We start from the raw sequence: 23,835 nt of genomic DNA, 5'->3' as shown, positions 1-23,835 counted from the left end.
TTAAAGACAGAGATCCTACATGATATTTTTTTTAAATTAATTAATTTTCTATGCCATATCCAATTTAACACCATGTTGTTTTTTTTTTCATTTCCAATAATCTTTACATACAGAAGATCAATTCCGTATATAATTAGTAAAGATCTCATCAGTTTGTACCCACACAGAAACACAAAGTATAAAAATACTGCTTCAGTACTAGTTATAGCATCACTTCACATTAGACAACACATTAAGGACAGATCCCACATGGGGTGTAAGTACACAATGACTCCTGTTGCTGACTTAACAATTTGACACTCCTGTTCATGGCATCAGTAATCTCCCTAGGCTCTAGTCATGAGTTGTCAGGGCTATGGAAGCCTTTAGAGTTCGCTGACTTTGATCTTATTCCGATAGGGTCATAGTCAAAGCGGAAGTTCTCTCCTCCCTTCGGAGAAAGGTACCTCCTTCTTTGATGGCCCCGTTCTTTCCACTGGGATCTCACTCACAGAGATCTTTCATTTAGGTCTTTTTTTTTTCATGGTATCTTGGCTTTCCATGCCTACAATACTCTCATGGGCTCTTCAGCCAGGTCCGAATGCCTTAAGGGCTGATTCTGAGGCCAGAGTGTTGTTTAGGACATCTGCCATTCTATGAGTCTCTTGTGTATCCCACTGAAGGAAGAAGTTTTGGTGTTCTATTACACAGTAGAATAACTGTAGATAACAATAACATGCCATAATACTTTTTAAATAAAGCTAAAGAATTTTGAATATTTTCACTATAAAGAAAAATTAAATGTTTAAGGATATTTCATATGTTTGCCTTGACCTGAGCATTACATAAAGTATAAATTAATCAAAATTTTACATGATGCCTCAGAAATAAGCACAATTTTCATGCATTGATGGAAAATAAAAAATAGGAACAATGGGTAAAAACTTCATAGAAAGAAAATACTAATTTAATTGATATTCAGTTGACAATTTGGATTAGCTAGAACATTTGTCCATAAGTGACAAAAAATAAGTTTACCCAATATTTCCTCTGAAATATGTAACTGTAGTTCTTTCTCCTGTAAAGACTGGAAGAAAGCAAGGCGTGGTTGCTATGGCTTCCCAGCATATGAAGTTGGTTTCCAGTTTCCTCTTTAAAGTCATATCTTGTATTCTCTCTGAATTAGAATTGGCTGAGCCTTGGGATAAAGGAAGTTGTAATTAGTCCAGCCAGTGCCTCTGCATTAGAACAGAACCAAGTTTATGTATCCAGAAAAAACTTGGTGCTCCCAAGGTGGGTTTCTTAGCCTCTTTGGAACAACCTTGAGGTTGAAGCAGCAATGTTCGTTTAGATCTAAAAACACCACAAGAAATTTCCTGTTGCAAATTGCAAACTCAGGATACTAAATTATTAAATAAATATAAACAGTTTGTGTTTAAAAAGTTAAAACTCATTTAACAGACAATTAAAATTACTTTAAATAAAGTTTGTTAGAATGCAAAAAAAAAAGAGACACTGCTTCTCAACAGTAATTTAAATTATTTCAGCATCAATTACATGAATGTGATATTTCAGGGCTATTCATTCCTGAAGATAAAATGAAAATTATCCTTCAGTTCCGAGATCATCAGAGAGCTAAACCCAAGACCAGAACCTGTTGTTTTTTGTAGTGTTATTTTGATCCGTTTTTGCTGTAGCTGACATAATCATCTTTAAGAGACTTAAAATATTCAGGCCTATGAACCCTCTAAAATTTACTTGAAAAATTTTTCCTGAGACTGTTGTTCACTGCCTCCAGTAATTTCTCTGATTCTGTATGACAGAAATTTCCTCTTTTGCCTCGGGCCAGGCACAGACAAGCTTTTTATTGTGTGTGTCTTCTAGATACTGTGACAGGTAAGTCAGCCCACATCTAGTCAGTGTATAGGTTCAACACAGCACTTTTTAAAAATTTCAGTCCAATTTTTACTTTATTGAACTTATATTACTCTGGACCCTATTTCTATATTATTGGTAGAATATTTTAGCATCATGTACTTCTTTATGTAAGAAATTTTTAATTATTTTTAGACATTAAGATTATTTTTAATTTAAGCATAGATTTGGGAGCAGCTTGACAACTGAAGATGCTAAAATTTTGTTTTACTCTATACTGCCCCAAAAGGTAAAATACAGACTCTTCTCCCAATCTGTAGCCTCTGAGAATGATTACAAAAATCCTGACATTTTCAATTAGGAAGTTTTCATGTTGCAAATACTTAAATTCTGTACTTCAAAATATACATATTCGTACAATATTATACATTTTTCTTATCTTCCCTGAGGTTTCCATGATCCAATCCGTTATTCCAATTCTGTCCCTTTATCCTATAGAATAAAACTAAGCATATTATAATTTTTGTTTGTTGTGCTGTGTTCTGTCTTGAGAATCTTAAATGCAAATCTTGTGTTAATCCCACTCCTCTATCAGTCGCCCAGGGATATCTGTTGGCCAGGTCAGACGTCCTCTTTAAACTACCTTATTTATGTTTGTATGTATTCATTCATTCATTCATTCATTCCCTTTTATCTCCATTCCTCTGCCTCCCCCATACTTGATTTTCTAAGTGGGATCTATATGATGATTCTATAAGTTATCGATTACCTGTCCATCTTTAATCTATTATCAATGATGGGTTCACCCAGGGCACATACACACACACACATCTATATGTATATATATATATATATATATATATATATATATATATATACATATATATATATACACACATAAAATATGCTCTTTGCTTTCAAGGAGCTAAAAACTTAGATGAGAAAAGTGGCATAAATACTTGTACAAAAGCTATAGGGATTAAAGGGTACATCCAGAAAAGCACAGTGAAGATGTAGCAGGCGTTTAGACAAGGGACAGCCTGCTTCCCACTGGAGAATCAGGGAAACTCTTTGGAGGAAGTGACATCTGAAATGAACCCGATAATCCATTGATAACTGAACAGATTGAGGCTGCTAGGACTCCATACCACTGAGAACTAAAACTTGAATTTTAGAACCCCAGAACCTAGTTCAGAACAGTAAATCCTTGTATGCCACCTTTGTCTGATTTCAATAACTGATCACTAAGCAGAAATAAACAGCAACAAAAATCTTGTAAAAAGATTTGAAGCTGCTATCACCATGTAGTGTTCAGGATATCCTAAGCCCCTGGGCTGCTGGGTTCTCCATTCAAAGTGGGAAGGGTCCATGGTGTATCCTTGAATGAAGAATTAAGATCAGAGACGGAAACCACTCTTCATTGGGTTGGGTGTATGACTTCAAGAGAACAAGGAGAAGGAGAACTGAAGAGAAAATTTTTAAAAGAATGAAGTTGAGAGAAGAAACAGGTAAAGAGAGTTGAATACGAAGAATCCACCATTGCTTCTTATGCAAAAATGCAAGACCTGTCAGAAGATCCTGGAGCACTATCATTGCCAGGAGGATGCAGCTGACAAGTTTGCAATGCTCTGTGGATTTGCATGGAAACCCAGGATGTTACTGCAAATCCATTCCCTGTTGTGCCCCATCCCCTCCTTACTTACTTACTGCATCCCCCTGGATTTTTTCCAGTTGGTTTTCTACACCACCATTCTTCTTTCTTCCTATCTTGTACTTCACTCCTCTTCAAAGATGAATCCGTCCTCTAAACCCAGCATCTTCTTGCATTTACAGGTGGCTCATTTCCTCATCTTTTATTTTTTAAAGAAATTTTAATTTACTTAATCAAAAGGCAGAATGACAGATAGAGGAGGACAGACAGAGAGAGGCCCATCTTCAATCTAATTACTCCCAACTGACCACAGCACACAGGCTTGGCCCATGGAACTACACCCAGTTCTCCAACATGAGTGGCAGAGGACAAAGTATTGTTCCATGACCAACTGCCTTCACAATTGCATTACCCAGAAAACAGATCAGAAGCAGAAAAGCCAAGACATAACCTGGTACTCCTATGGGGTCCACCATTCCCCTCTGATCTTTGGATTACCTATTTATTTGCTTTGGATCAGAAAACACAAAAGGAGCCGGCACTGTGGCATAGCGGGTAAAGCCACTACCTGCAGTGCCAGCATACCATATGGGCACTGGTTTGAGACCTGGCTGTTCCACTTCTGATCTAGCTCTCTGCTATGGCCTGGGAAAGCAGTAGAAGTTGGCCCAAGTCTTTGGGCCTTTGCACCTGTGTGGGAAACCCAGAAGAAGCTCCTGGCTCCTGGATTTGGATCGATGGAGCTCCAGCTGTAGCAGCCATCTGGGGAGTGAACCAGTGAATGGAATACCTCTCTCTCTCTCTGCCTCTCCTTCTCTCTGTGTGTAACTCTGACTTTCAAATAAATAAATAAATCTTTAAAAAAAAGAAACCATGGCCGGCGCTGTGGCTTTACTGGCTAATCCTCCGCCTTGCGGCGCCGGCACACCGGGTTCTAGTCCTGGTTGGGCCGCCGGATTCTATCCTGGTTGCCCCTCTTCCAGACCAGCTCTCTGCCTTGGCCCGGGAAGGCAGTGGAGGATGGCCCAAGTCCTTGGGCCCTGCACCCACATGGGAGACCAGGAGAGCACCTAGCTCCTGGCTTCGGATCAGCACAATGCGCCGGCCGCAGCAGCCATTGGAGGGTGAACCAATGGCAAAAAGGAAGATCTTCCTCTCAGTCTCTCTCTGTCACTATCCACTCTGCCTGTCAAAAAAAAAAAAAAAAAAAAAAAAAAAGAAACCACAAAAATCTCAACATTTCAGCTATACTCCTAAAGTGTTTGAGGCTCACCTCCTCCCATTTCCAGCCCAGGCGCCAGTTCTTTCTCACCCAGTAGAGGATGATGTCATAACCTCCTGAACTGCTGTGCTTTACTCAACAAGACAGGCCAGAGGACTCCCCAGCTGCCACACCCAGAGTTACTCAGAGATACCACATCCCATAGCCCTGGGCAGAACATTACTTTGCTGAGTACTTGGCTGTTCCTGGTCACCCTAAATCCACATCACCTACACAAGCTCTGAGCAGAAACCAGAAACGTGACACAACAGTGCAGATGGCTTGGCCCAGGACTGGAGACACTGGGCAGCCAGACCTCAGGCCTTACTGCAGTAGACAGGAAAGATATTCAGACAAGAATTCTAATATACTGTGAGATCCAGATCTTCACCACAATTGAGAAAGACAATCCTTTTCCTCCTCTGTGGGCCATTTCTTTCTTTCTTTTTACATTTTTGAAATTAATTAATTTATTTTTAAGGTGAACAAATTTCATGCTTTTCATATATGTAGATTTAGGAGCACAGTGATACTCCCCACCCACGTTCCCACCCTCCCTCTTCCTTCCTTTCTTATTTTCTTTTAACTTTTATAATTCTTATCCTAAATTTAAAGCCAGTTGCAGGAAAGACTGGACTTTATAAAGGAAATTTTTAATAGGAGGATATACAACTTATCTTTTTACCGAAGATGTGCCATGCCTGCATCAAGAAATCCCAAGCCCAAACATGGGCAGGTGTCACTCAGTGCCCTGTGCACTCTTTCCTTGAGCCTTCATCAGACTGAGTACTCTGCAGACATGCTGGGCCCTACCTACACCCTGTGGAGATGGCAGCCAGGAATTGTTCTGGAAGTCCAGGAAACCTGAGCCTTGATAAGCATTCCACAGGAAGCCTACTGAGGATTTCCCAGAGTACAGCTCACAGCCTGGTGCCTCATTGAACACAAAAGGCTCTGGGAGAGAGTAGTGATGAGTTAGAAGAAAGCATGCAAAGAAATATAAAACCTAATACAATAGAACGAGCAGAGGCAAAAGATAATAGAAGTAGAAGGAGGTCTTTGGGAGGTTTGAGGGCTTGAGACAAAGCTTGTTTTCATAAGAGATTCAGAAAAAGGGGGATTAGGGGGAGTAGGGGGAGGAGGAAGATATGAATGACATGAGCAAGGTGGGGGAACTCTTCAAAGAAGATGAGGTGAGTAGTGTGGGAAGGAAGGACTTAATGTGAGAGAGTTAAAATTATATCAATCAAGTATAAATGGAATGCAATAGGTTACAATGAATGTACAGACAGAGACAGCTGAAGGGGTTGAATAGAGGAGGAAATCACACTCTAAGCATTCAATCAACAGTGAAGAAGGTAGGATATCTGCTTGGAGGTCAGAGAAAAGGGTGGACAAAGGACACCACTAATGGGAGATAATGAAGAACAACTCCCCAGTCAATGAGAGAAGAGGTAGCAAGTAGCAGAAGACTTGACATTTCTAACGAACCCACATCTGGAAAAAAGACCCTCCCCAGAACATGTGATTTCAATTTTAGTCTGGGGAGAATTGAGTAACATTGACGAAAAATTGTAGATGGTTTCCTAGAGCAATAAGAAAATGATTGAGACTCCCCACTGAGGGAATTGAACTCACATTTAACCTGTAATTGTTTGGCATATTTCTGAATTTCCCAAGTAAATTTATTGAGTGTGAATGGGAAAATGTTTCCAGGTCCATCAGTTCCTTGTGGCTAAAGCTGCACCGGACCAAGGCTACAGGAAAACAATCATGCCAGAGTCACTGTCCCGGCAATGAATCTCCAAATCACCCAACAAACCTGAGACCAAATTCTGTACCCAGGAATGGTTATAAAAGATGAAATCTAAATTACATGGAAGAAGAAAGGCTTCTCAAATGCTTTTCTGAAAAAGAAAAGAATTCAGAATTGGAGGAAAAGTCACTGGGGAAGAGCATAATTAATAAAAAAAAGGTGCCTTGTGGGAGAACTCCGAATCTGGAAAAAAAAAAAAAAGAGAGAGCAACAGTATCTCAGGACACATTTGCCTGCCAGGAGATCCCTGGCTTTGATTATGATTTTCAAAAGAGCACAGAGACCTAAAGTCAGGAATACTCAGAATAAAACCAACCTGGAACTCTTGTTACCCAGGTATAGGCTGGAAAAATCATTACTGCCTACACACACACACACACACATGCACACACACTGACCCTTTTGTCCACAACTGGCCAGTTACCATGGTTCTTCCCACTTCCATTGTCCCCACCTGGGAAGAGAGCAACTAGTAATGGAAGTAGCAGAAAAAACATTTTATTTGCAGTTGTTCTTTCTGTCTCTCGGATACCTCCATTTCTGATTTCTCTTCTAATCACATCACATCACAATGTCTGTAACTGGGACTTCATTCTCAAAAGAAGAGACAAACTCCCCCAATCAGTGAGAATGAATATCTGCTCCTTCTCCATCCCCTCAGCCTGCCACTCATCCTCTCCATTTCCCATCCCATCTGGTTCTGACACTTTTCTTTAGTTTCCAGCTTCTCTCCTTATCACCTTCCATGCTGTTCAATGTCCCCTATTTCTCTTGCTGTGGAACAAGTTTTATGTGAAATGTGACCTGACCTCAGCTCACTTCAGCACATTCTGGGACTCACCACGCATTTCTTCATTTGCTTTCTCAGAATCTCTATAATTGTGACAGAAAACTACTGCCAAGTCTTCCCTATTCTTATAGAAATGTCAGTAGTGATCGCAGAAACCACAGAAACAATGAAACAAAAAGGAGAATCTTCTGTTTGATTTGATTTGACACATATTCACTCACCAAAGAGTCACATAAGCAGTTGCCATAGCCACATATCTTGATACACTGATGCACACACAGTGTTTGACAAGGTGATCACTATTTGTGGGAAAATAGGTAGAAAAAAAAAAAACATGCCAGCAACTATAAATATTAGTGTGCTTATTACTATAATGTGTAGACTCTAGATAGAAACCATCCAACTGGAAACAATAGTTTGATTTTTTTAATTTTTAAAGATTTTTTGAAAGGCAAAATGATATAAAATGAGACAGAAAGAGAGAGAGAGAGAGAGAGAGAAAACATCCATTTGTCCATTCCTCAAATGGCTATAATAGCAAGGGGCTGTATCAGGCCAAGCCAGGAACAAAGAACTATATGAAGTCCTCTCATGTGGGTGTCAGTGATTCACATGCTCGAACCATCTTGTGTTGCCTTCCCAGGCACACAGCAGGAGGCCGGATCAAAAGCAGGATAACCAAGACCAGAATTTGGCACTTCAATATGGGATGTGGGCATTCCACCAGCAGCTCATCATGCTACAACACATGACTTGCTCCTGGCAGGTGCTGTGGCACAACAGGCTAATCCTCCGCCTTGCGGCGCTGGCACACCAGGTTCTAGTCCCGGTTGGGGCGCCAGATTCTGTCCCGGTTGCCCCTCTTCCACGCCAGCTCTCTGCTGTGGCCTGGGAGGGCAGTGGAGGATGGCCCAAGTCCTTGGGCCCTGCACCCGCATGGGAGACCAGGAGAAGCACCTGGCTCCTGCCGTCGGATCAGTGTGGTGCGCTGGGCACGGCGGCCAATGGAGGGTGAACCAACAGCAAAGGAAGACCTTTCTCTCTGTCTCTCTCTCTCTCTCTCTCTCACTGTCCACTCTGCCTGTCAAAAAAAAAAAAAGACTTGCTCCCAAAACAATATTTCCTATTATGACAATGCTTAACTGATTTTCGCTCACTCAGAATCTTGTCTTCAGAATTACTTCCATACTGCTCTTGTGCTGTGTCTCCTCCAAACAGTTTCTGGCAAGAGGTAGGAACTTAAAAAACAGAAAATAAATCAGTGAATGCCCAGTTATAATTTCTTTACTATGTACAAGATCTTAAATGAAAAATTCTGAAGGATATTAGAAAAATCTCTTATGGAGTTTTGGGCAAGATGCCGGAATAGGAAGGGAGCACACTGATAGTCTGAAAAGAGACAGTTTAATAAAAGTAGAGATACTGCAGGTTCAAGGAAGAGTAGGGGAAGAAACAGCAGAGGAAACACTTCCGGAACTAGTGATGCACAGTGGACCTACGTGGAGACCATGGGAGCCCACGGTTCAGGACACCAGTGACAGAATCAACACACCAGTGCTGGAATGCGAGGTGAGCCAAACCTCAATATCCCGAGACACCGGTGGGCAAACAGAAAGAGGAGAGTAGAGGGAACGAGGCTTGAAACCCTGTGGGGAAGTTCAGCAGGCTATCTTGAAGAGAGAGGAAAAAAAAAAAGTGATGGACATGGACATGAGTTTCTCTCTCTCCGCTTACCTCTCAAAGGCGAGCAAGACAAAGAGCAGGCACCATTTTGGACATACGTCATAAGCGGGGCATCCTCAGGACTGCACCCGCCCTCAACCAAGTAGAAAAACCTGACTCTGTATGGGGGGTGAAATAACAGGAGATTAAGACCTAGTAAATGTGTGGTGCTAATGAACTGAGACTGTGAAAAAAGAGAAGGTAGGAGAGAAAAATCATGGAATTCACATGTGTACTCTCCAGAGATGCTACAATTTGGTAAACTTGGCTACCCAGTGGGAGACTGCAGGAGAATTTGAGCCCACACTGAGGGCAGCACATATTCCCTGTGTGGTCCTTGAGAAAGAGCTTCCGAACTCTGGCTCCTGTGGGTATATCATTCGCCTACTAACTACCTCCAATTCTGCTCAGCTGTGCAGAATTACTTCCCTTCTGAATCAAAAAAAGAAAGAGAGAGAGATTTACCACACCTAACCTGGTAATGTCACCTTTGGCACACCCTTAAACCTGAGGAACCAAACAGAGCTCGCAGGCCATACAAATCTCAAACCTCTAAGCCTCCATCAAAAACAGACAGTCCAGACTCTTAATACAGTCATAGTATAACAAGAAAAAAACACCACAGCGAGGGAAGAAGAATATAAAGAATATCTCTACAATAACAAGCAACAAAAGCAGAAACCAAGGAAACAAGAACAAGACACCCCAATCCAAGATTATGAAGATGATGAGATGGAAGAAATGCAAGATACGGATAAAATTTATGATAAGAACAATTAGAAGTTTTCAAAAACAAATGCTTGAGCTACAGAGTTCCTTACTGGACAGGATAGAAAATCTCCTTTGAGAAAATGAAATCCTAAGGAAGAATCAAAATGAAACGCAGAAACTAGTAGAAGAGGAAAGTGTGATAGTGAAGAGAAATCAAAATGAAATGAAGAACTCAATAGATCAAATGACAAACACATTAGAGAGCCTTAAAAACAGTCAGTGAAACAGAAGAGAGAATATCAGACTTAGAAGACAGAGCACAGGAAAGTACACAAACCAAAGAAAAGAAGAGGAAATTAGAAATCTAAAAAAATATTATTGGGAATCTACAGGATACTATTAAGAAAACCCAACATTCAGGTTCTAGGAGTTCCTGAAGGCATGGAGAGGAAGAAAGGATTAGAAGGACTTTTCAGTGAGAAACTTACAGAAAACTTCCCGGGTTTGGAGAAGGACAGAGACATCCTAGTACAGGAAACTCATAGAACCCCTAATAAACATGACCTAAAGAGATCCTCACCACGACACGTTGTAATCAAACTCACTACAGTGAAACACAAAGAAAAGATCCTAAAATGTAGAGAAGAGAGATGTCAGATTACTCTCAGAGGATCTCCAATAAGACTCACAGCAGACTTCTCATCAGAAACCCTGCAAGCTGGAAGGGAATGGCAAGACATAGCCTAGGTACTAAGAGAGAAAAACTGCCAGCCCAGAATATTATATCATGCAAAGCTCTCATTTGTGAATGAAGGTGAAATAAAGACCTTTCATAGCAAACAGAAATTGAAAGAATTTGTCACCACTCGTCCAGCCCTGCAAAAGATGCTTAAAGATGTGTTACACACAGAAACACAGAAACACGGTAATCAATATAAAAGAAGGTAAAGGAAAGAAACCTCACAGCAAAAGATCACAGGAAGCTCAAAGCATATATTAGAAAATATCTTTGGCAAATGACAGGGCAAAGTTACTCCTTCTCAATAGTCACATTGAACATTATAGCCTGAACTATCCAGTTAAAAGACACCGATTGGCTGATTGGGTTAAGGAACAAAACCCATCTATTTGCCGCTTACAAGAAACACATCTTTCCAACAAAGATACATACAGACTGAAAGTGAAAAGCTGGAAAAAGATATACCATGCCAACAGAAATGAAAAAAGAGCGGGTGTAGCCATCTTAATATCAGACAAAATAAACTTTAACAGAAAAACTGTTAAGAGACAAAGAGGGTCACTATATAATGATTAAGGGATCAATTCAACAGGAAGATATAACAATTATCAATGAATATACACCTCTTTACAGGGCACCAGTTTATTTAAAAGATTTGTTAAGGGACTTAAAGGGAGAATTGGACTCCAATAAATTAGTACTGGGGGACTACAATACTCTACTCTCAAAAATAGACACATCAACAGGACAGAAGATCAACAAGGAGACAGTAGATGTAAACGACACTATAGCCCAAATGGATCTAACAGATATCTACAGAACTTTTCATCCTACATCTAAAGATTTTACATTCTTCTCAGTGGTACATGGAACCTTCTCTAGCATTGACCACATAGTAGGCCATAGAGCAAGTCTTAGCAAATTCAAAAGAATTAGAATCATACCATGCAGCTTCTCAGACCATAAAGGAATGAAGTTGGAAATTAGCAATTCAGGAATCCCTAGACATATGCAAACACATGGAGATTGAACAACATGCTCCTGAATGAACAATGGGTCATAGAAGAAATCAAAAGAGAAATCAAAAATTTTCTGGAAGTAAACGAGGATAACAGCACGACATACCAAAACCTCTGGAATACAGTAAAAGCAGTGTTAAGAGGAAAGTTTATATCAATAGGTGCCTACAATCAAGAAATTGGAAAGGCACCAAATAAATGAGCTTTCAATTCATCTCAAGGATCTAAAAAATCTGCAGCAAACCAGACCCAAATCTAGTAGGAGAAGAGAAATAATTAAAATCAGAGAAGAAAACAACAGGATTGAATTCAAAAAAACATTAAAAAAATCAAACAAGGAGCTGGTTTCTTGGAAAAAGGAATAAATTGACACCCCCATTGGCCCAACTAACTAAAAAAAGAAAGGGAAGACTCACATCAATAAAATCAGAGATGAAAAAGGAAACATAACAACAGACACCACAGAAATAAAAAGAATCTTCAGAAATTACTACAAGGACTCCTATGCCAACAAACAGGGAAATCTATCAGAAATGGATAGATTCCTGGACACATGCAATCTACCTAAATTGAACCAGGAAGACATAGAAAACCTAAACAGACCCATAACAGAGACAGAAACTGAAACAGTAATAAAGGCCTTCCCAACAAAGAAAAGCCCAGGACCAGATGGATTCACTGCTGAGTTCTACCAGACATTTAAAGAAGAACTAACTCCAATTCTTCTCGAACTATTCAGAACAATCAAAAAAGAGGGAATCCTCCCAAATTCTATGAAGCCAGCATCACCTTAATTCCTAAGCCGGAGAAAGATGCAGCATTGAAACAGAATTACAGACCAATATCCCTGATGAACATAGATGCAAAAATACTCAATAAAATTCTGGCCAATAGAATGCAACAACCATCAGAAAGATCATCTACCCAGACCAAGTGGGATTTATCCCTGGTATGCTGGGATGGTTCAATGTTCGCAAAACAATCAATGTGATACACCACATTAACAGACTGCAGAAGAAAAACCATATGATTCTCTCAATAGACGCAGAGAAAGCATTTGATAAAATACAACACCCTTTCATGATGAAAACTCTAAGCAAACTGGGTGTAGAAAGAACATTCCTAAATGCAATCAAAGCAATTTATGAAAAACCCATGGCCAACATCCTATTGAATGGGGAAAAGTTGGAAGCATTTCCGCTGAGATCTGGTACCAGACAGGGATGCCCTCTCTCACCACTGCTATTCAATATAGTTCTGGAAGTTTTAGCCAGAGCTATTAGGCAAGAAAAAGAAATTAAAGGGATACAAATTGGGAAGGAAGAACTCAAACTATCCCTCTTTGCAGATGATAGGATTCTTTATTTAGGGGACCCAAAGAACTCTACTAAGAGACTACTGGAACTCATAGAAGGGTTTGGCAAAGTAGCAGGATATAAAATCAATGCAAAAAAATCAACAGCCTTTGTATACACAGGCAATGCCACAGCTGAGGAAGAACTTCTAAGATCAATCCCATTCACAATAGCTACAAAAACAATCAAATACCTTGGAATAAACTTAACCAAGGACGTTAAAGATCTCTACGATGAAAACTACAAAACCTTACAGAAAGAAATAGAAGAGGATACCAAAAAAAATGGAAAAAATCTTCCATGCTCATGGATTGGAAGAATCAACATCATCAAAATCTCCATTCTCCCAAAAGCAATTTATGGATTCAATGCAATACCAATCAAAATACCAAAGACATTCTTCTCAGATCTGGAAAAAATGATGCTGAAATTTATATGGAGACACAGAAGACCTCGAATAGCTAAAGCAATCTTGTACAACAAAAACAAAGCCGGAGGCATCACAATACCAGATTTCAGGACATACTACAGGGCAGTTGTTATCAAAACAGCATGGTACTGGTACAAAAACAGATGGATAGACCAATGGAACAGAATAGAAATACCAGAAGTCAATCCAAACATCTACTGCCAACTTATATTTGATCAAAGATCCAAAACTAATCCCTGGAATAAGGACAGTCTATTCAATAAATGGTGCTGGGAAAACTGGATTTCCACATGCAGAATCATGAAGCAAGATCCCTACCTTTCACCTTACACAAAAATTCACTCAACATGGATTAAAGACTTAAATCTACAACCCGAAACCATCAAATTATTAGAGAGCATTGGAGAAACCCTGCAAGATATAGGTACCGGCAAAGACTTCTTGGAAATACTCCAGCAGTAATGAAACAGTATTTTCCACTTTGTGTTTCTGTGTGGGTGCAAGCTGATGAACTCGTTACTTAATATATACTAAATCGATATTCTGTATATAAAGATAATGAAAAAGAATCATGATGTGAATGGAATGGGAGAGGGAGCAAGAGATGGCAGGGTGCGAGTGAGAGGGAAATTATTGGGGGGGAGCCATTGTAATCCGTAAACTGTACTTTGGAAATTTACATTTACTAAATAAAAAAAGAAAAAAAACTAAAAGGATTTTGGCACAAAAAAAGAAAAATCTCTTATAATCATACATAAGTAAATGAGAATCTTGCACAGTAATATTTTGAATATGGCATGTGTCACTAAACACAAAGTTTACACAGAGAATCCAGCTTTGGGCTGCAGGATTCCTGGCCAGATTTATTGCAGGTTCTTCCTTCCATGCATAAAAGAATTCAAAGGTAGAAGCATAAAAGTGTACTAGAGAGTATTTGGAGCAAATAAATGCACAAGCTGAGTATTTACTTGGAGCAAATCAAATGTACAAACTCAAGAAAAAAAGTAATGCATGAACAAACTGTCAACAAAGCAAAAAGTCTCCAAAAAATCTCTCTCCAAGGAAAAACATCCAGCAGTGAAAAAGTCTTCCACAAGGGAAAAAGTCCCAAACAAAGGAAAAGCCCCATCAGTAAGGTTAGACCTTCCTTCGTATCCTCCAGAGCCATAGGAGATGATTCAGGTGGAGCCAGTTGGATACTCAAAAGAAGGCATAGTTTGGGACAGTGCTCTAACACTGCTCATTACCATACCTGTTTAGAAAATACCAGCAGTGTCATTAGAGCAGGTGCATGACAGGAGTGGATGTGTTTCCATGGTAATTTTATTAGAATTGCATTAGAATGGCCTATAGCCATGGTGGGGGAAACAAATCCTGCATCCCTGTTGGATGTTTCCAGCTAGCATTTGTTGCAATTTTGCAGCATTGTTGACTTGCCATTTCCACTACCCAGAAAGAGTGGAGGGGTTTTTGCTGCATGGACGTGGGCCTGCACAGTGCATAGAGCTAGAGTCTTGGGTTGTGCCCTGAAAGGGAAGGGAGCTTAGATGGTGCATAGAATGGGACTTGACATATAAGCCACACCAGATGATCAGATATGCTGTCAAGAGTTGTCATGTGCTGAGTAGGTTGTGAATGTCAAAATGCGAACTGCATCATCTGTCAATCACAGACACCCACAGAGATGAATTGTAAACAGGAATTTGGTTGGAGCTGTCAATCATTGCCCATGCTGTCAAATGGAGCAACAAGGAGCTGTCCAGAAGCATTTTGGCTGAATCTGTCAGACCTCAGTTCACCTACAGCTGTCAATCATTGACCCATGCTGTTGTGCAGCGAAGCAAGGAGCTGTAAAAACTCAGTGTCTCCTCCAGTTACTTCGGTTCAACAATCCTACTGTAATTTTGCTCTGATTTATAAAAAACAAAAAGAACTTGTGAGAAATTAATTCTGAAACCATTTATCCAGGATTCTGTTCTGTCCTACTCAGATTGTCCATGACTGTCTTGTCATTAGCTAGTTTCTGCTTAACAGGCTTAGTGTCCTCTTTCATGGTATTTGCAACTGCTTATAGGTGCTTAAATAACCCTTTTTATTTTGTTAGTATCCTTTTTTTATAAAAAAAGGTTTATTTATTTGGGAGGCAGCAAGACAGGAGCAAGAGCAGAGACAGAGACAGACACAGAGAGAGGAGGAGTTTCCCATTTGCTGGATCACCCCTAAAATGGCCTCAGTGTTTAGGGCTGGGCCAGGTTGATGTCAGGATCCAGGAATATCATTGAAGTCTCCTACATGGGTGGCAGAGGCACAGGCACTTGGGTCATGACCCAGTGCTTTTCTGGGTGTATTAACAGTGAGCTGAATTAGAAGTGGAGCAGCTGACACTCAAATCAGCACTCCAATATTGGATGCTGGCATCACAAAAGGTGGCATTACCCAGCATGTGCCACAGTGCCAGCACCAGAAAATACAGCACCAAAATACATGAACATATACAGAAAGAATAAATAAACAAATTCAAATATTTTGTTTCAGAATTCTCAAATTTTTTCTTAGTTATCAACAGAATAGGAAATCAGAAATGATATAGATAATTTTTGAAAAGAGGTGATTAATGCATGACATATAAAAGCCTTTACCAGGGTCCGGTGCTGTGGCGTAGCTGGTAAAGCTGCTGCCTGCAGTGCCAGCATCCAACATAGGCGCTGGTTCGAGTCCCAGCAGCTCCACTCTCCATCCAGCTCTCTGCTATGGCCTGAGAAAGCAGTAGAAGATGGCCCATGTCCTTGGACCCCTGCACCCACATGAGAGACCCAGAAGAAGCTCCTGGCTCTTGGCTCCTGGCTTTGAATCCTTGCAGCTCCAGCTGTAGCAGCTATCTGGGGAGTGAACCAGCAGATGGAAGACCGATCTCTCTCTCTCTCTCTCTCTCTCTCTCTCTCTCTCTCTCTCTCTCTCTCTCTCTCTCACCTCTACCTCTCTGCAACTCTGACTTTCAAATAAAGACATAAATCTTTTTTTAAAAAAAAAAAGCCATCTCCTTAAATTGCAGAGAGGACAAATATGTCTTTCAACCACATATGAACAACTATTAAAGATATCATCATCTGTTCCATTTAAAAATCATTCATAGAGTAAGTTCAGCAAGATGGTTGAGTAGGCAATACCTGGGCTTAATTCCTCCTCACAGAAAATCGACTAGCAAGGATTCACAGAAAAATTCACTTTGATTAAAACCCTAAAATATGGTAACATGTTTGAGTCACCTGCATACTCAATAAAGCTGACTACAAATCACATTGAAAGGGTGAAAGCAATGGTCTGACCTTGATCACAGCACATTACCTCTCCCTCAAGTCAGCACAGAACCACACAGAGATAATTCTTCAAGGTCCAAGATTTCTTCATCTGGGCAATGAATGAGGGAAACACGTGTCCACTCTCCCTAGTGTGACAGTGTGACCTGAAGGTTAAAATTTTCCCACAGGACATAGCAAGCCCAAGTGCTTATAGGTTGTCTTGTTTGGTTGCTTCAGAGCAGGGACTTTGCCTTTGAGAGAAACAAGTTATAGATATGGGTCTGCTGATCTAGCTGTAACCAGCACATTTCTGGCTCCTGTACTTCTGCTTGCTTGCTTGCATGATAATGGCCAAGACCACCAAAATGTGGTTTCTACCTTTAAAAACGCCCACAACTGCAACTCAGGGCTGTCTTCCCCAGACTTGTTCTGTGAGTAGGGCAGCCACCGGCTCACTAATAAACACTCCTGATGTGACCTAATAACTCTGGTGATCTCTTACTCCATGCACTCCACAACACCTAGCTTTCCAAGACACTTCCCAGAAACCTGCTCCATTCTCACTCTCACAGGTAACAGGGAATGTAATGCAGAACTGCACAGGCACACCCGCCTTGGGTCAGATAGAAAGAAATGAGCTCATATAAACAAGCTTATAAATGTTGGTGGAAGTTCAGTCTATGTGCCAGCAAAGGGACTCAACCAGTTTCCAACTCACGGCATAATTTACTGTCCAGGTCAAGCTAGGCATTCTAGAAAATGGTGTGTTTCCTGGCTGGAACCCTTAGACAGCCCATCTTGATAACCAGCCTCACTCCATACCTGAGGATGCCATAGGGGAAAGGAGAAGATACAGCAGCAAATTTCCACAAGTAGATCCAGTTCTGCCACACTTCGGAGTTCAATCAGAGCTCCCTGTGGTCTCAAAGATCATTCCCAGACTCCAACCAGGGAGGGAAGAAAACCTCAACTGGAGATCCCTGAGGAATAAAGACCTTGTTCAATCCATTCCGATCCAATTAAACTCAGGGTTTACTTTTGGCTCACAGTTAAAGTTCAAGTGGCTCCACTGATCTGGAGGAAGTAGAGCATGTGCAGAAGAATGATCACATGGTGATCTGGGAAACAGAGACATAGGGAGCACACTCTCCCACTGTTCTGTCCGTGTTTCCTTTTACCTGAAAAAGTAGCTTCATTATGCAATTTCCTGTCCTGAACAAGTTTTTCTTTATTCTCTGACCAGGCTGTGAGTGTTCCACATTTGTTCTGCTCTGCTTCTTGTTGTTTCTTATTCTCAACATGAAACTTACTAACAGTAGCCAGTAACACTCAGGCTACATCCTGAACATTTTGCTGCCATGAAATCTCCAGCAAACAAAGTCCATCATTCTGAAGTTCACCCTCCTACAAGTCTCTGGAAATGCATACAAAAAAGGCCAAGTTCTTTGCATTATGTAACAAATGTGGCCTTTAGTGCAACTTCTCTTTTTTAAGACTTATCTATTTGAAAGGCATAGTTACACAGAGAGGGAAGAACATGGAGAGGGCAATCTTCCATCAGCGGATCACTCCTCAAATGGCTGCATCAGAGGAGACTGGGCAAGACTGAAACCAGGATCCTGGAACTCCATCTGGGTCTCCCAAGTGGGTACAGGGTCCCAAAGATTTGGACAATCTTCTGTTGCTATCCCAGACACATTAACAGAGAGCTAGATTGGAAGTGAAGGAGCCAAGACTCGAATATGCTATGCTGCCATCACATGCAGCAGCTGAACCTGCTACACCACAGTGCCAGCCCCAAGTCTAACTTATAATAGAAATTGCATTTCTAAGATTCACCAGCATGGCCTTTCCTGTCCACATTTCTAGCAGCATCCTCATCTTCTGAGCCCTCATTAGAGTGACCCCTAGTGCTCTGCTTTTATAGCACTCTAATCTTTGTGTAGCTTACTTCTCCAATTTCTTTCAACACCATCCCACAAGCCTCTTCTAAAAATGTGTCCACATTCGCAGTTATAGTGAATAAATGATTCTACTTCTGTGGTATCAGTTTTCTGTATTAGCTTTTTCTGAAAGATCTTAGAGACGTTTCTTGGGAAATAAGAGCCTGGTTTTGGCTTACAGTTTGGAAGTTCACAGTTCAGAAGCAGGTGTCTCCATCAGTCTAGTGCCTGGGTTGGGGAGAAGTTGGCAATGGTGGAGTGGGGTACAGAGGAAAGACCATATGGTGAGTCAGGAAGCAGAGTGACAAAGGGAACACACCTCTCGTCTTTCCTCTGCAATCTTTCCTTATAATCCCATCTTGATGTAAATATGGGTCTCACCCTAGCAAACTAATACAATGCAATCACTCCTTAAAGTTCAAAACTTTAGGCACTATAATTGGATTAAGCCTCCACTTAATTCAGCAACCTTTACACATTAATGTATTAAATGTTGACATAAGATCTGGGGACTCAAATGTCTGCATGACTTTGGAATGCAATCCACAAATCCTTTTGTGAATTCACAAAAGCCACAAAATTACTCTCAGCATTTTTTCTAAAGGACTGAAATCATCATATTAGCACTTTTTGTCACAGAGTAATATAATTGGAAATCAACATAAGATAATCATCAGAAACTATGAAAAATGAAAAGTAAATAACTGTTGTTCATTAAATGGCTCAATCAAGAAATTTAAAAAGGAAATTTTATAATTTCTTGAAATGCATGAAGATGGAAACAGCATAAAACAGACACAGTGAATAGAGTACTAATGTGGAAATTTATACAAATCAAAACCAACATCACAAAAGTAGAATGATTTAAAATAAACAACTTGTAGTTGCACCTTATGAAACCAAAAAATTAAAAAGAAAATTAATAAAGGAGAAAAATAAAAATAGAGAAAAGAGGCTGGTTTTATGGTACAATGTTTTGCGCCACCTCCTACAATCCCAGCATCACATGTAGGTGCCAGGTCCAGCTGTTCCATTTGTGATCCAGCTCCCTGCTAATGCACCTGGGAAAGCTTTGTTCCCTACCACCCATATGGTTCACCTGGATGGAGTTCTAGGATCCTGGGATTGACCTGGCACATCCATAGCAATTTTAGTCATTTGTAGAGTGAACCACTGGATGGAAGATCTCTCTGTCTCTCCCTCTCTTTCTTTTGTTGTCCTTCTTTCAGTGTAATTGTGCCTCTGAAATAAAATAAATCTTGAAAGAAAATGTCAGGGAATAAATAAATAATCTAGAGAATAATAGAAACAGCACAAAAGTTGAGCACAATGAACTTTGTTTTTGGCAAAGAAGAACAAATTGGCAAATCGTTAACCTAGGGGAAAAAGAAAGTTAAAATCAGAGGTCCGAGAAAGACTTCACCTCTCTATGACATGGATCTCTCAATAGAACTGCCTGAGTGTCCTCACAACACATTAGCTAACCTCAGAGCCTACGTCTGTCCTAGGAATAGGCTTGTAGGGATGGACTATCTCTTTTCAGTTGCTTCTCCCATTTATTCTGAACTACACACCAAACATGGATTTAAGACAAAGATGAGCTTGGTGAGTGCTGTAGGACTGAAACAATGAAAAAAATACCAATAGCAGACACAGAACAAATATCAGTTTAGGGTGTTATCTGGTGCTAAAACGGCAGAACTCTCCACAGGCTCAGAAAATAAACAAACTGCTTAGAGCTCCTAGAAGGACAGTCACAAGAAGCCAGATTATTTTAACTAATTGTTCAATGAATTACAATAAGTGTCAAGAACCACATATCTATGAACTGAAATATTTAAATGTTTGGATGAAGTTTCCGAAGTGTCTGTTTTAAGGAAACTCAACAAAAGTCAAGAGAACACAGAGAAATGATTTAATACTCTGAGAGACCTGATAGAGAGATATATGTAGTTAAAAAATCAGAAAGGAATCCTTCAACTGAAAAGTACACTAAATTAACTTACAGATATGATAGAGAGCAGAATCCAACATGGCTGCTGAGTAAGACAATCTGTTGACAGCTTCTCCACAAAGACAACAATTTGAACAACTGTTTATTCATCAATTCACCTTTACAAGAAATACAGAAAAAAGGGCGAGACCACAATGCCTCGTGTTAGTAGAATAAGAAAAACTACATTGAGAAAAATAGGAAGGGAGGAGATGGCAGCAGCAACCCTTTCCAAGAACCAAAGTCAGTGCTGCACAGAGGAAAGTCCTCCATTGGTGATTGGAGGGGAACCGAGTCCCAGTGCCAGGCTCACTAAGAAAAAAAAAGGAGTCAGATAAGTCCCATGGCCTATGCCCCCCAGGCTGTACCTGAGTAACAAGTATTTGGAGCTTCAGAAAAGTTGTAGGACATGAAGTGAAAGTACAAAACGGAGTGGTGCTCTTATGAAACATTAGTGAATTATCTAAAAAAGAAATCCCATTTCTTTTTTTTTTTTTAATTTTTTGACAGGCAGAGTGGATAGTGAGAGAGAGAGAGACAGAGAGAAAGGTCTTCCTTTGCCATTGTTTCACCCTCCAATGGCCGCCGCGGCTGGCATGCTGCGGCCGGCACACCACACTCATCCAATGGCAGAAGCCAGGTGCTTCTCCTGGTCTCCCATGGGGTGCAGGGCCCAAGCACTTGGGCCATCCTCCACTGCACTCCCTGGCCACAGCAGAGAGCTGGCCTGGAAGAAGAGGGGCAACCGGGACAGAATCTGGCACCCCGACCGGGACTAGAACCCGGTGTGCCGGCACCGCTAGGTGGAGAATTAGCATAGTGAGCTGCGGCGCCGGCCAAAAAATCCCATTTCTAATGGCAGGAAAAATTATAATAATAAAATACCTAGGATTAAATTTAACCAAGAGGTGAAAGTGTTCTAAAATGAAAACTGAATTATTATAAAAGAAATTGAAGAGGACGCAATGCAGTGGATTGCACAAATATCTTTAAATTGTGCATACTACTCAAAGCAGTTTCCAGTTTCAATGAAATACTTGTCAAAATACCAAACATATTTTTTTAAACTAGAAAAAAACACCACTAAATATCTATAGAACCACAAACTATCCCAAATAAGCAAAGCAATTTTGAGCAAGGTAGATGAAAGAATCCATATAATAGCTGACCTTTAAAATGTTTTCCTAAACTATAATTAAAATAGCAAGGTGTTGACTTAAAAAGAGATCCATAAATCAATGCAAGAGACTAGAGACCCTAGAAGTAAACACACAAGTCTGCAGCCATCTTATCCTTCAAATGATGTATTTGGAAAAAGACAATGTTTTCAAAAAACAGTACTGAGAAATTGAGCAAGTATGTGTGGTAAAATTACACTAGATCTCTATTTCTCATCATTTATGAAAAATCTACTCAAAAAGATTTAACGACAAATCTAAGAACTGAAACTTTGGAATTTTTGCAAGAAAACATAGGGGAAATATTTTAAGACTTTGGAATGAACAACTATTTTCTGCATCAGATCCGAAAAGCAAAAGAAAGAAAAGCAAAAATAGACAAATGGGATTTCATCAAACTTAAGAACTTCTGCATAGCAAAGAAAACAATCAACACAGTAAAGAGACAACCTGCTCAATGGAAGAAAATATTTGCAAGTTATAAATCTATATTCCAGAATATAAAAGGAAGTCATGTCTCTCATCATCATCATCATAGTCACAACCCAGTTAAAGTGGGAAGTTAGTTTAAACGGACAGTTCTCAAGGGAAGACATAGGCACAAAAAGGGCCAACAGGCACATAAAAAACTGTTCAATGTTCATTGATCATGGAGGAAATACAGTTCAAAAAAACAATGAGATATTTTTTCACACCAATAAGATTTGCCTTTATAAAAAATATAAAAGATAAAAATTATAGATGAGAATGAGGAGGAAAGGTGACACTAGCACACTGTTGGTGAGGAAGTAATTTAGTAAAGTCCATGCAGAAAATAATATGGATGTGTCTTAAAAAGTAAAAATAAAACAACTGTACCATCCAGCAAACCAGTACTCAGTATATATCCAAGGACGAAGAACTCTGTCCACAAAAGATCTGCATTCCCAAGTTTAGTACAGTACTAGTCACAATAACCAAAAAATGGAAACAATTTAAGTGCCCACTGTTGAATGTATAAAGATAATGTGATAAGGAGGGAAAGATGAGGAAAGGTTGATTAAAAGAGGCTAAGTTACAGCTAAATAGGAATAAGAAATTCTGGGATTTTCTTTCATAGTAGGTGAGTACAGGTAATATTAGCAAACTGTATATTGCTATACAAAAAATAAAACTAGCAGATAGAATTTTGAATGTTTCTACCATAAATAAATATTGAATATATGAGGAGATATGTATATTTACCCTGATTGGAAATCTTACAATGTATACAAAACATCACACAGAACCTCATAAATGTATATAATTTTTATATATCTGCTAAAATTTAAAATATATAAGAAAATAAAATTTGACTGTGTGTGTTTAAATATAAAGTCAAAGGGGGTGTCAGCTTGGGGAGTCTTCTTGCCCGTGGGATTTATTCCTCAAGCTTACTTCTCTAATGCGCAGAAAATGGTTTGAGCTGTTGCAAGCCTCATATCACCCAAGAGAGCATCTCATCCTCCTACCATCAAACCCAGTAATCAGATTTTATGTAATATAAAGTGCATAATCCTCGTAAGTGGTATCTATATGATGATTGTACAAATTATAGATTATGTGTCCATCATTAAATACATTATGTTGTCAACAATAAGTTCCCATGATTACCTTTGGTTGATCACTATAGCTGTAAGTGCAGTTAAGCAACAAAAATCATCTTTTTTTTTTTAATTTTTAAAACACAGAGAGTTCTCATTTGCTGATGCATTCCCTGAGTCCCACAACAAGACAGGGCCTCAATCCAAGCCTTCTACATAAAAGGCAGAAATCCAATTACTGGAGCCATCATTGCTGCTGCCTCCTATCATGTTATATCTTACATTGTGCTGTTTATGACTGGATCCATGACTGCTATGATAAAAGGGAAGGTTGATGAGAACCTGGATGGGTTGGAACCAAAACATCTAATTCAAGTAGAAAGACTTCAGAGATTCTATTTTTGCTCTCCCCTCCCACATTTTTCACCTTTTCTCCTTGTCCCATCGCAACTTCATTTCTCCAGTTTTCATTATGAGTAGCTGCTACCACCTTGCTGGTATCTCTGGTATCG

The 23,835-nt window shown here is 39.8% G+C and overlaps 1 pseudogene; it reads right to left on the bottom strand.

Moving 5' to 3' along the window:
* LOC133759220 (T-cell surface glycoprotein CD1a-like) overlaps window positions 1-23,835 on the bottom strand; it is a 42,664-nt pseudogene that overhangs the window by 10,039 nt on the left and 8,790 nt on the right.

Source organism: Lepus europaeus, chromosome 5, assembly GCF_033115175.1.
Source record: "Lepus europaeus isolate LE1 chromosome 5, mLepTim1.pri, whole genome shotgun sequence".
Classification (NCBI taxonomy): Eukaryota; Metazoa; Chordata; class Mammalia; order Lagomorpha; family Leporidae; genus Lepus; species Lepus europaeus.
The sequence above is the reverse complement of the archived record's forward strand: the minus strand, read 5'-3'. Positions and strand labels throughout refer to the sequence as shown.